The 12,773-nt window shown below is 43.0% G+C and overlaps 2 long non-coding RNA genes across 2 annotated transcripts; one reads left to right on the forward strand and one right to left on the reverse strand.

The window, feature by feature from the left end:
- The first annotated feature begins 987 nt into the window (after positions 1-987).
- On the forward strand, positions 988-4,002 carry LOC119854240. The gene is made up of 2 exons (XR_005292386.2): positions 988-1,839; positions 3,112-4,002. It is a non-coding gene; the product is annotated as an uncharacterized LOC119854240 (long non-coding RNA).
- A 711-nt stretch (positions 4,003-4,713) lies between these two features.
- On the reverse strand, positions 4,714-10,192 carry LOC122459735. Its single transcript, XR_006280612.1, has 2 exons — positions 7,793-10,192; positions 4,714-7,685 (listed from the first exon to the last, which is right to left on the reverse strand). It is a non-coding gene; the product is annotated as an uncharacterized LOC122459735 (long non-coding RNA).
- Between the last annotated feature and the right edge of the window lie 2,581 nt (positions 10,193-12,773).

The following is a 12,773-nucleotide window of genomic DNA, read 5'->3' on the forward strand; positions in this document are numbered from 1 at the left end:
GTACATTGCACCTCCTAGTTTGTTGGCTCTCAGGCCATTGCTTGTTTTTTTCCCCTTCTTGCCTGATGTGGGCACCCGTGGAGTTAGCATGTTTAAGGAGTAGGATTCTTTCCGACAAGACATTTGCACAGCTAGTTTTGTATTTATGTTCCATGATAGACCTGATGGGGTTTGGGTGGAGGGACATTTGAGCAAAACAAAAGTACAGGGTCTGTCCATCTGTGTGTGTGTCTGTAAGGTTGGCTCTTGTAGATATATGGACAGTTCCTCATCTGGGACCATGTGAAGTGTGCTGGACACTATTGGTTTATGGCAGGTGTTTTTTAAAGGAGACATGAGTGATTCATTTACTGGAGGTTTCACTAAGAGACATGGACGGTGGGTGGCTCGGGCGAGAGTGTGCACAGACCACCCCAATTTATTTTGGGAGCCCCCCACCACACTGTGCGCATGGCCAAGTCGGCAAGCAGAGCCCCATGTTTGGTGGCGCTGGAGCTGGAATGGGGTCAGGGTGTCACTGGGGGAAGGCTCTGCCTGCGCACTGGATTCCCTGTAGATAGAATTAGATTCTTCAGCCCATACAGGGAGGTGCTAGCTCCTGAGTGGTGCTACCAGGGGAGGATCTCTGGGACTGGATGAGGGTCCTAGGGGAAGGGGGAGATCCAGAGAGGACTGGGAAAGGGAGGAGTCCTGGGGGGAAGGATCTTGAAGAGATTGAGGGGAGGGGAGGAGATGTTGAGGGGATTGGGGGGGAAGCAGAGCCCTGGGGAGAGAAGGGTGATCTTGAAGGGTTGGGGGGGCAGGAGTCCCAGGTGGAGGGGGGAGATCCAGGGCCAGGAAGAGGGTGGGGGGTGTCACCTATGCATGGACCTGTGCATCTGTGGTGGGCTCCTCCCAATCTGCCAGCAGTGAGAACCAACGGGCTAGAGTGGGGAGTCAGGCCCAGCCCCGTGAGACAGGAGCTGCTGCTGCAGGGTGAGTGTGGGGAGGGCTCAGTCTCCCCAGGGAACATTTTCATCACCTGCTTATGCTAAGAGAAGACCACCCCATCGGTTAGGGCCTGCTACTCTAATTTGGTCCAGCTTGAAGGATCCTGCTACTATAGGTTTGGGGAGCCCTTGTTAATGTTTGGGTGTCCATATGTACCCTGTGCGTGTTGTTTTCTATATACTGAAACTTTATTTTGTTGGAGGTTGCAAAATGGCTAAAGTCTTTGTCTGGTAAAATCAGTATTTTACCTATAATCTATATATTACATTCATGGCATACACACCAAGAAGTTAGATAGAAACATCAAGTACTCTTGCTGGAAGGCTGCAGTGTAACACAACTTCATTTCTTACAATTCTGAACAGTAACACACAAGAGCCCCAAAACAGAGAGAGGAAAAGCAGACTGCTCCCTAAGGCAGTGAGGCACAACTCACCCCACCTTGCTTTTAGCTGGCTCTTTCCAGATGGACTCCCACACGTTGATACAGAGCCCCAACACCTGCAAGCCGTGGTAGCTTCCAGTTCCCACAGGCCTCAATACACAACACTGTATATGCAATAACTTTGACAGTAAGCCTGCCCTCTTGTTTCCCCTTTGATTTGTGAAGCGTTAATCCTGTCAGAGTTTGTGTAAAGAGAAGCAGGGGAGGGAAGGAAGGTTGCTCTGCAAAACCTGTGTACCTTGCTGACAGCTTGGGGTCCAAAACTGTCTCTCTGACTCATTGTCAGTAGGCAAAAAGTATCACAAAGACTAGAGGCAGTTTTTACTCTCAGGTCGTGTGACAACATTGAGAGATGGATAACCAGCTCTTTCTGAAGTGACAGCTTGGGAGCATTTTACAATCTGGTATTTGCAGGTCTTCTTTTTAGGTTAACCATCAGCCACTGTATTTTCTTTGTGTGTGTCTGAGTGTGGGTTGCATGATATAGATATGTATATAGATCTGTATTTTGCTAAATGTTTACCGCTAAAGCACTTAAGATATGGTGAACCTTAAGGAAAACAACTTGGTTTTGATTACTGTAAAGCACAGCTGTAGCTTTGCCTAATGTTTCAAGGCAGTTTACATTTTATTTATTAAATAAAAAGGTGACCATTTTCATACATTGACATTCCATTATTTAAAAGCACAGTAAAATAGAGTACCTGCCTATACTCCTGTGTACCTTAAATTCTGAAAGAGTTACAGGTTTAATTTACCAAAAGGGCATAATCTGTGGCAAGAAAATCAAAAATGTGCTCAACTCCTTTACATAGAATAGTCTGACCAAGAGAGAACAACTGATGTATTAGTTAACTTTACTCAAAGGTTAGATAATTTGTAGCTTTGATAGCAACTTAGCAGATAATACAAATATTGTTTTGTATATTTCTAACACACATTTCTTTTAAGCTAGGCTGTGTGTTTTCTATAATATATTGCTAAAAAAGGATGACTGTGTTTGTGTACTTTGGGGTTTAGCTATGCAGGTACTGGATTCATACAGGATAATCTATATAGCCTTTGTATGTGAGAGAGTCTGATTTTCTCTGAAATTGTTATAAATCCCTGGGTATAGGCAGTGCCATGGGTGTCTGAAAGTGTTCCACTACATGTGTATGTTGTTTCTATTTATGTGTATCTGTACTGATTGTACTTGGCATTCAGATGTATCCTCTGTGTGCATATATTTTTCTAAAATACTGAAATATTACTGTGTTGGAGGGGAGCTAAAATTGGTAAAGCCTGTATGTTACGTAAAATCTGTATACACGTTAACTTTTGCACAGAGACTGCCCTGCACTGTTCCCCATTACTGCGAAGCATTAAGCCTGTCAGAGAGGGGAAGAAGGAAGGTGACCATGATGGAGTAATCACAGGTTTCAGAGTAGCAGCCGTGTTAGTCTGTATTCCCAAAAAGAAAAGGCGTACTTGTGGCACCTTAGAGACTAACAAATTTATTAGAGCATAAGCTTGAAGTGAGCTGTAGCTCACGAAAGCTTATGCTCTAATAAATTTGTTAGTCTCTAAGGTGCCACAAGTACTCCTTTTCTTTTTTCATGATGGAGTAGCGAGTCCTTGCAGGTCTGGCTGCAGAGTGTAATTAGCACCTTTCCTTTATGCTTTATACAAACTAGGTTCCTGTGTTATGAAGAGTGCTGGAGCCTTGTGAACCAACATTGCTGCCCTGAAGGTCAGACAGAAACCAACTTTTTCCTCAAGGAACTTTTCTTAGGAGTTTGGGATGGCTTAACATCTGCTGCTTGCAGTTCTATTGTTAATTTGTTAGGCAGCACAACCAAGATGATTTTTTTCTAATTTTTCAATGTATGTGGCTGTGGGTGACACAGCTATAAATATACAAGTAAGTTTGTAAGTAGGCTTAAAGTAGTTTATCTATAAAATAGCATCTATAAATTGGTTCTGATGGGTGTGTGCTACGGATGAGGTGTTGCGGGGTTGTTTGTGTTATATGCTTTGCTGCTGAAAGAATTTTAAAATAAACTTGAATATATGTCAGAGTGTTTGCCTCTTTGTGTGTGTTCATGGGTTTATAAGTAAGTTAGACTGTACTATGTGAAAACGTGGACATTTTACCCAATTCCATCTACCTTGAGAATAGATAGATTTTTTTTCTCAATTTTTGTCCTGCTTGCATGTCTATCAGTTTTAATAATGTAAGTTCTAGGAACATTACAAGTGCTTTTCCCATTCACTTTTACAAATATACAAAAAAGGCATACGTTTATGAGCTTGCACATATTTTCTGCGTGGCTTTAAAACCAGGCTTCTGTGAGGACGTTAGAAAATACATGTAAGAGTTATTTGAGGGGCCACATCCCACAGTACCTGCGGCCACGGTGCTAGGCACACATCTTGCTGTGTTGATGGTAAATAAGGAGAGATGCCAGTTTGGAATGTTTGTGACTGAACCCAGTTTGCATCTTGTCTCTTTGGTTGCAAAAATAAAAAACCCATCCATGGAAATGGGATTGAATAATGAATATGAATAAAAGAATTAAGAAAAATGGAGCGATTTACTGCCTGTATAAGATTAACAGTTGAGCTATTTGGGGGGGAATATGGGCCAAATGGGATGAACTGATATTTTTAAGCACTTTACAAAAACAATATAAATACCAGCTGCAAATATAACTTATAATGTCTCTGCTCTGCTGTATTTCCTTGCCTTTTACACTTACTCCCTCTCTTTTCAGAGTAGCAGCCATGTTAGTCTGTATTCGCAAAAAGAAAAGGAGTACCTGTGGCACCTTAGAGACTAACAAATTTATTTGAGCATAAGCTTTCATGAGCTACAGCTCACTTCATTGGATGCATTCACGAACGCTTATGCACAAATAAATTTGTTAGTCTCTAAGGTGCCACAAGTACTCCTTTTCTTTTTCCTCTCTTTTAATACCTTTTAAGGAAATTACATGTGCTATCAGCAATTCAGTTTGTTTTTAAATTAAAAGTCTAATAGTTTTCTAACAAAAATGTTTAATAAAAATATACAACTCATAACAAATATATAACTCAGATTATTATGCCATATCACTATAAATACCTGCGTCTTTTCTCTCCAGGTATTCACATGGGAAAATGCAATGGGGTATTTTAGTTCATATATAGATTTATGAATATCCATTTTTCCTCAACAATTCTCTCTGCACATTTTTTAAACACTGCTCTCTCAATCTTCTATTTGATCTTTTTTCATACTTTTAGCCGTGTTTCTGTATCACTTCTAAGGGTGTGGCTACTTATTAGTTGTTGGTTTAAGAGTCCTGGGCTATACACCCAAACCCATTAGCTTCCCTCGCTAGATAAGGGGAATCTTGCTATTAACGATCAGCTAGTGAAAGGGGGTATGTCATGCTGAAGAAGGCAAATAGTTTAGGATGCAACATCACATCCCATGCAATGTCATGTGCAGCATGGCATGAGGTCTAGTGATGTCGTCACTCTTAGCCATCAATCTTATTTTGATATTTACTATGTGCATAGTACTCCTAGCAGAGTCCTGTGACAGGTGTTGTTCCGTTAGACTATGTGAGCAAAATACCCTTTTACTGTTCGTACTGGAAACATGACACCTTGGACTTTCAGTGTGATGGTTCTTGAGGTTGCTACTTTGAGCTGGGTCTGAGAAAAGAAACGGAAAATATCTGGGCACAAGGCTAGTTTCATCAAACGTCCTGTGTGGGTGGTTTCCTTATTTGTGTGTTTCCCAGGAAAAATCTATGAGAAAGAAGGTGAAACTTGCTGCCAAAGTCCAGATGTTTGCAATAGTCAAAGAAAATGTGCTGCATTGATAAAAAGTAATGGTTATGCGTGTTATCAGCACTCAAACATTGGTAATTGCTATTAAAATACATACAAGCGTGTCTCCAGACTAGATGTAGGGTTCTGGAGTTTTGTTGTCCAGCTCAGCCAGCACTACGGCCATTGTACCGAACGGAGATGAAAACCCTTTTTCTAAAAATCACAACAAAACAACATTATATTATTCGGGCAAGTTTGTTAACATAGTGCTCCTTGTTACTACACTAGATCGGCATCAGTTTGGAAGATGGCAGAGAAGTAAATGCATGGTAATTCAGCCCTTAAATAACTGTATTCTGGACTAGTCGATGTTCCAGTGATTGAAAGCTCTAAATGTGAGGCCGTGCCAAGTCAAATGGTTGCTTCAATATTCGGATACCATGGTGATGGGCACAGCATAAGAACCTGAATAAACTAAAGGATGAAGCAGTAAGAACTATAGTGTTCCCTAAAAGGAAAATATCAAATGTCCCTGCCGGTGTTTGCCCTTTTCATTTAACAAATCGACTTCATTTTAAAACCAACCAGTAATCTTCTGACATCAAGGCAGTTGCTCAATGAAGACTTCAATGAAATATCATTTAATATCCCTACCCTAAGGACTTTCCCCACCCAGAGGAATGAGGGAGGACGTGTTTTTATGGGATTGATTGACAAGTGTAGCAACTTTTCAGAAGTAATATACCTGTAGTATGGCCTGATCCTGAAGGGAACTGTTGAGTGCACTTAGCTCCTGTGGAAGTCAGTGAGAGATGAGGAGAATCATGACTTCACATATTGGGCCAACAGAGGTGCTGAGCACCTGAAACTCTCACAAAGGTCAAGAAGTCAAATCCTGAGGTACCAACTCAGCTTTTCTTCAGTCAACACAGAGGTAAATTTCCTTGGCTTAAGACAGGAACTCTAGACTTGGCCCAATGAAACCTGCCAGTGCTCAGCCCCTGTCAAGATTTGGCACAATGACAATGCACTGTTTGGTACAAAGGGCGTGATCCTGTGCTGACCACCTCCTGGAAGGCGATGAGCACCCTCAACTCTCATTGAAACCAGGGGCACTCAGCACCTTGCAGGATCAAGCCCCTTTATCGTGGTTAGGGAATGGAATAATAGTAATAGGGCCCAATCCTGTAAACTCTAACTACAGGCCATATTACTGGCATCAAAGTCAATGGGAACTGAGGATGCTCAGCTCCTTTCAGGAGCTAAAGTCAGAGGAACCATGGTAGCAAGCACTATCCATTGTAGTACATATTTACAGGATCGAGCTTAGATGAATACAGATCTGTATGCCACGAACATATGGAACTTCTTAACAGCAAGAGTGCTGGGAGCATCTGCGTCCGAAACCATGTGTTGACAAATGTTCCCTGTGGCCTTGGACACATTTTTTAAACTCTGCATTATTTTCCCCATCTATAAAATGGCGCTAATGATATTGATTTACCCCTCACCCAGGGTGCTCTGAGGAGTCATTGACATTTGCAAAGTGCTCTGAACATTTACTAGTGAAATAAAGGCTCAATATTCTTTTCTCGGGCCAGAAGTAGTGCAGATAGTAGTTCAGAGATCTGCCCTAGTAGGTGTTTGATTACAGATGCTTTCTCTCTCTCAGTGCAAATACTTGAGAATAGATATTATTATGTTACAGTCGTGCGCAAAGGCTGCAGTCAAAACTGGGGGCCCATTGTGCTCGTTGCTGTACAAAGTCCTCAGAAGATATGGCCTAGGAGCAGCGTACCCTTTAAATGGTTCTTTCTGAATGCTGCACGCCCTGCCTGTCAGCACACAGAGCTCTGCAGGTGCCTTTTGTGTTTTTATTCTTATTTTCTGAAATACTTTATGTCTTCCCGTGTCATCTCTGGTCACTTCTTTAAGAAATCAACTGGTACAAACCCTGTGTTTAGTCAAAGTGTGATGGGGGGGTTTACCTCACACAAGGCCTAAGGAAGTCAAAACGGCCAGGTAACGAACCCCATGCCAGGCTGCCCCTGGAGCAGAGTCAGGCCTGGTAAGCTCCAACTGACGATGACGCCCAGCTGGGCAGGTGCAGGCTGGGCTGACAGATAACCAGGAAGTGATGTGCAGGAGATGGCAGTATGTGAAGGTCTGCAGTCACTCACTGGGCTGAGTGGGGGACAGGTGGAAACCAGGGGGAGAACAGAACCCTGGTAGTCTAGCCTTGAAGGAAGGGTGTACCCAGAGGAGAGTGGAGAAGATGGAGCCAAAGTGGGAAGTAGCCTAGGGAAACAGCAGCAAGGTTTCGGACAGTGCAGACTTTGGTGGCTGGTTGTAGGGTCCCTGGGCTGGAACTCAGAGTAGTGGGTGGGCCCGGGTTCCCTTTCCAGTCACTGGGGAAGTGGCACAGACTGGGCAGTGGAATGGGAGTCTGCCTGAGACAAAAAGAAAAATGCAAACAGATGGACATCATACCGATGCCACAAGTCCTCCTTTTCTTTTTGCGAATACAGACTAACACGGCTGCTACTCTGAAACCTGCCTGAGACAGATTGTCCAGTGGGACTTTGGTACCCCAGCCGGGGCGGGCTAGGTAGTGACCTAGCCAGAGGGCTGAATCACAAGGAGGGAGTTGCCTGAATGATGAAGCGGGAGTAACCTGACTCCAGAGACAATGCGAGACCATAGGGTGAGAAACCACAGAAGGGGGCTTCAGACCTGAATGGAGCTAATCCCTAGAGCAGCCAGGAGGAGGAGTTGCCTAACAGTGAATGAACCCCATGACATAAAGAGAATGACACGAAGGGGAGCTCTTCGTTTATGTTTGTTACCCGGATAAGAGCATTAAGATCACCCATTTAAAACAGAACAAACACCTGCCGGCTTGCTCTTTGTAATAACACTTGCCTGATCTGTTTGTTTGCAGACCTGATTTTACAAAGCTTAGTCTCCCTGGGGGCAGCTTGGGCCATGTAGACATTGAAGTACCTGTTTGCACACACATGTCGGGTACTCAGCTAGTTGGATGTGCCGTCTGACTCTAACACTATCCTTATTGCTAACAAAGATAAAGGGGCCTCTGGCCTCAGTGAGAGTGGAGGGTACTCACTGCTTTCATAACCTTGGAAATATCACTTCCTCTGCTCCCAGCCCTACCCCATCATGCCCCCTATGCTGGGGCCTACAAAGAGCTCCTCGCTTCCTGCGCAAGGGAAATTATCCTCTGGCCAGATCTAGAGCTTTTAGAGCAGCTTTTCACTGCTCCAGCTGTTTTGTCCAGGGTCTGAGCCTGGCACTAATTATTGGTATCAGTTTTCTCATTGAAGTCAACGGGAGTAGTCATGTGAGTAAGGCTTTACAGGCCTCGGCCCCTAACCTTGCAAAAAATATATAAAAAGGTACTTTCACTCGCTTTTCAAATGCTTAGAATTTTCTCAGAAATATTCTTTCTGGCTGGGAACTTCCCAGTTTTTGGTCTGAGCCCAAAAATGAATTATGGGAAAGTTTGAATTAAATCCATTCAGCTGTTTTTGAATCTAGATGTGTGTGTGTGTGTGTGTGTGTGTGTGTTCTCACGTTCTTCCATGGTTTCTCTTTCCCTACAAATAACGCCTCCCCAAATTTGGGTTTAAAAAAAAATACATGTAATGAAGACATCAGTTTTAATGCACATTAGTAAAACTATCTATTACATATTTAGCTGTATTATATATCTACTACAGGTTTAGTGTTGCTATTGCCTATGCATTAATTAAAGTACTTTTATGGTATGCAATATGATTTACTGTTCAACAAGTTGGTTGAAAAATGAAATTCTCAGCTTCTTAGATTTGAATCTTCTCCTGGATTCCTAAATTAAAAAGAAAAAAAATCAGTTAAAGATATTACAGAGATTCATTGTTCAGGAAATAAGAAACTGCAACAGCATCCTGCTGGTTTTAGCTCAGACACTCATAGTCTTTGACTTGAGTTCTGACTTGGTTTAGGTTTGGATCAGCCAGTTACTTTTGTTTTGGGACCAGATTTTGCAGCAAATCTTATGCATGCAAATAGTCCTCACTCACATGAGCAGTTCCAATGAAGTCAGTGAGAAGAACAATTACTTATGTGAGTAATATTTTCAGGATCAAACACTTATTTTGTATAATGTTATATTTATTCAGCAGTGTAAGGAAACGACTTCTTTCTGTGCTCACAGTGATCCTGTTCGCTACAGCATCGTACTGGGAGCTCATGTTGAGTTGCATGTCCACTTTGGCCTCTGAATCCTTTCCAGGATACGGTCCCCTGGCATTTCTTCTTCCTAGATATATTAAATTGCATTTTGTTTGAATGTGCCCAGTTTACCAAGTGATCCAGATCACCTCTGTATGGTTGCCCTGTCTTCATTATTATTTACCACTTCACTAATCTTTGTGTTATCTGCACATTTTATCAGCAGTGATTTTATATTTACTTTAATGTCATTTATGGAAATGTTGAATAGTGTTGGGTCTAGGATCAATCCCTAGTGAAAGGCCTGCTTCAGTGATGGTTCCCCACTGATGACTACTTTTTGAGATTTGTCATTTAGTCAGTTCTTATTTAGCGTGTTCATTTAATATTGTATAGTGCTAACATTTTAATCAGAATGTCGAGAGGTACTAAGTGCCTTACAAAAGTCTAAGTATATTACAGCCGTGGAGTTACCTTTATCAACCAAACTTGTATTCTCATCAAAGAATGAAATTGGGTTTATCTGACAAGACCCATTTTCAATAAAACCAGGTGACCAGCATTAATTATATTCCTATCCTTTAGCTCTTTATCAACTGAATCATGTATGAATCCTTTGCCTGCAAAATATTTCATTTACCAAACACTGTATTGTCTTGTTGAAAACCATGTTGTCAGTAAACAAAAAAAGTTGATAATGATTTCAATGAAAAATTTGGTCTAAAAATCAAATGAATTTTTTTGCATAAAATGGAAAATGTAGATAATGGCAACAGTTTTCCGTGAAACATATTGTTTTAAACATCTGCTTTTTTGACAAAAAAGTGTTTAATGCAAAAAATGTCAACAAGTTTAATTTACATCTAACAGATATGGTTGACTGTGGAATCTTTATCTGGCCCCCTTGTGTGTGCATGTTACAATGGTCTTCATTTACATGATCATTTATTATTTTTTCCACGGGACCACCACCTCATTCAGTGCAAGGGATGGACAATGTTCAGGGAACGAGGAACTGTCCAATATTTCTTTTTAACCTCCTCATTCAGTGTGTGGCCCCAGGCCTTATTTACTGCATGCCATCAAACTCTGGACAGAATAAGGGATAATGAAATTTTCTATGTTGCTCATCACCATAGTACCTGAGCCTAACAAACATTAGTAAATTTATCCTCAGCCCTGGGGAAGTGTTGTTAGCCCCAAATCCATAAAATAGGGATGAGATACAGAGATCCCACATGGACAGCTCTCCCCCCTCACTTCTCCATGGCTTCTCCCAGCTGGGACCCCTGCAAGGATCCAAAGAGCAGCAAAGTCCCTGAACTCCTACTGAGAATGTGGAGGGAGGAGAGGAAAGTGACCAGGCATCACTCACCTCTTCAGTCTTTGAAGGGGAAAATTTAAAAAGGAGCACCAAGAACCTGAGAACCTCTCTCACTCACTCTGCAGGGACGCCAAGCACCTGGCAAAACAGACAGTGACTGGAATTGGCGGGGATTCTGAGATGGAGGGTGAGGCAGGTGCCAGGAGTTGGCCTGGCTGAGTCATTCAGGGGAAGAAAGCCAGTGAGAGACAAGGACCCTTTCCATCCATCTGCACACCCCTCTTCTTGGGCACGCAGGCATTGGGGACTGGGTCTGCAGGGTGATGGACATGGTGCTGAGTTGGCATGGGATGTTGGGGCTCCAGCCCAGGCAGAGGGGGCTGAGATGGGGTGAGCTTGGTGCTGACCTGGCAGGTGGAGTGGGAGGCTGGAGCTGAAGTGCAGCATCCGGTTGCAGTTGACGATGCAGTAATACTTGCCCTGGTCCTGCTCCTGGAGGGACGTCACGGTCAGTCTGTAGTTGCTGGATTCTTTCCTCACCTCAAAGTGTGCGGATGATTTTCCATTCCCCATTGCTGCTGTCCAGGACAGGGAGGAAATGAACAAGATGAACTGGGGGGGCAGAGTCCCTATGCTGGTGCATCCAGGACACACAGCTGTTGGACAGTCTGTGGTCTGAGATCACATACTCCAGCTCTACCCTGGCTCCCGGGGTTAGGGGGTTGCTGCTGCGGATCCTCACTCATTTTGCTCCTCAGGCACTGGGACCTGCAGCAGCCTGAGGGAGAGAAATCCAGCCAGCACAGTTATCAGCTCAGTCACACCCATCCACAGAGAGTGTCCTCAGCACCATCCCAAGCCGTATTCTCCTTACTGGGGTCTCAGACCTCACTCAAAGCTCCATCCTTGCTGATCAGTGCCATGCAGACACCCAGAGCAGTGAACCAAGAACATGCACAGGACTAAGGGATCAACATGCTCTCAGGCAGACTTGGGTAATCCATTTCAGCGACTGCTAAGATTCAGGTCTAGAGTGTGCTCAGCGATTGCCCTGCTGCCCAAGCTCAGTGGATCATCTCAACGAGAGAAGCCACCTGGGTGAAAGCTCAGGTTATGCCCACACTTATCAACTAAAAATGATGTAATATTGCCACCAGCTTTGGAAAGCAAAGTGCATTGGGCCAGATTCTGATTACAATTATACTGGTGTGTATCCAGAGTAGCTCAAATGATTATACTGGTGCAGAATCTGCTGTATTTGTTCTGATTTTTGACTCCTCCATTTGGATAGATGTCCATGCAAGGCATCCTAAATTTCCAATACTAGTTAGTGTTCTAAAAGGAAACACTGCCATGGTTTAATAGTCACGAGAAAACATACTGAAAAAACACAAAGGAAATTAGTCTGGTCAGCTTCTCTCGGTATTGCATGTCCTCAAAGGCAGTGCGGATGAACAACGGCAATCTTGCTGAGTTGACCCAAGATGTTATTGGTGTTGGTTTCATCTGTACATCCAGCAATATGATCGTATGCTGGCAAGCTCTTTGCAAAAGGAAAAGGAGTACTTGTGGCACCTTAGAGACTAACACATTTATTTGAGCATAAGCTTTCGTGAGCTACAGCTCACTTCATCGGATGCATTCAGTGGAAAATACAGTGGGGAGATTTATATACACACACAGAGAACATGAAACAATGGGTTTTATCATACACACTGTAAGGAGAAAAGGAGTACTTGTGGCACCTTAGAGACTAACAAATTTATTAGAACATAAGCTTTCGTGAGCTACAGCTCACTTCATCGGATGCATTTGGTGGAAAAAACAGAGGGGAGATTTATATACACACACAGAGAACATGAAACAATGGGTTTATCATACACACTGTAAGGAGATTTCAGAGTAGCAGCCGTGTTAGTCTGTATTCGCAAAAAGAAAAGGAGTACTTGTGGCACCTTAGAGACTAACAAATTTATTTGA

The sequence above is a fragment of the Dermochelys coriacea genome, chromosome 4 (genome assembly GCF_009764565.3).
Source record: "Dermochelys coriacea isolate rDerCor1 chromosome 4, rDerCor1.pri.v4, whole genome shotgun sequence".
Taxonomy (NCBI): Eukaryota; Metazoa; Chordata; order Testudines; family Dermochelyidae; genus Dermochelys; species Dermochelys coriacea.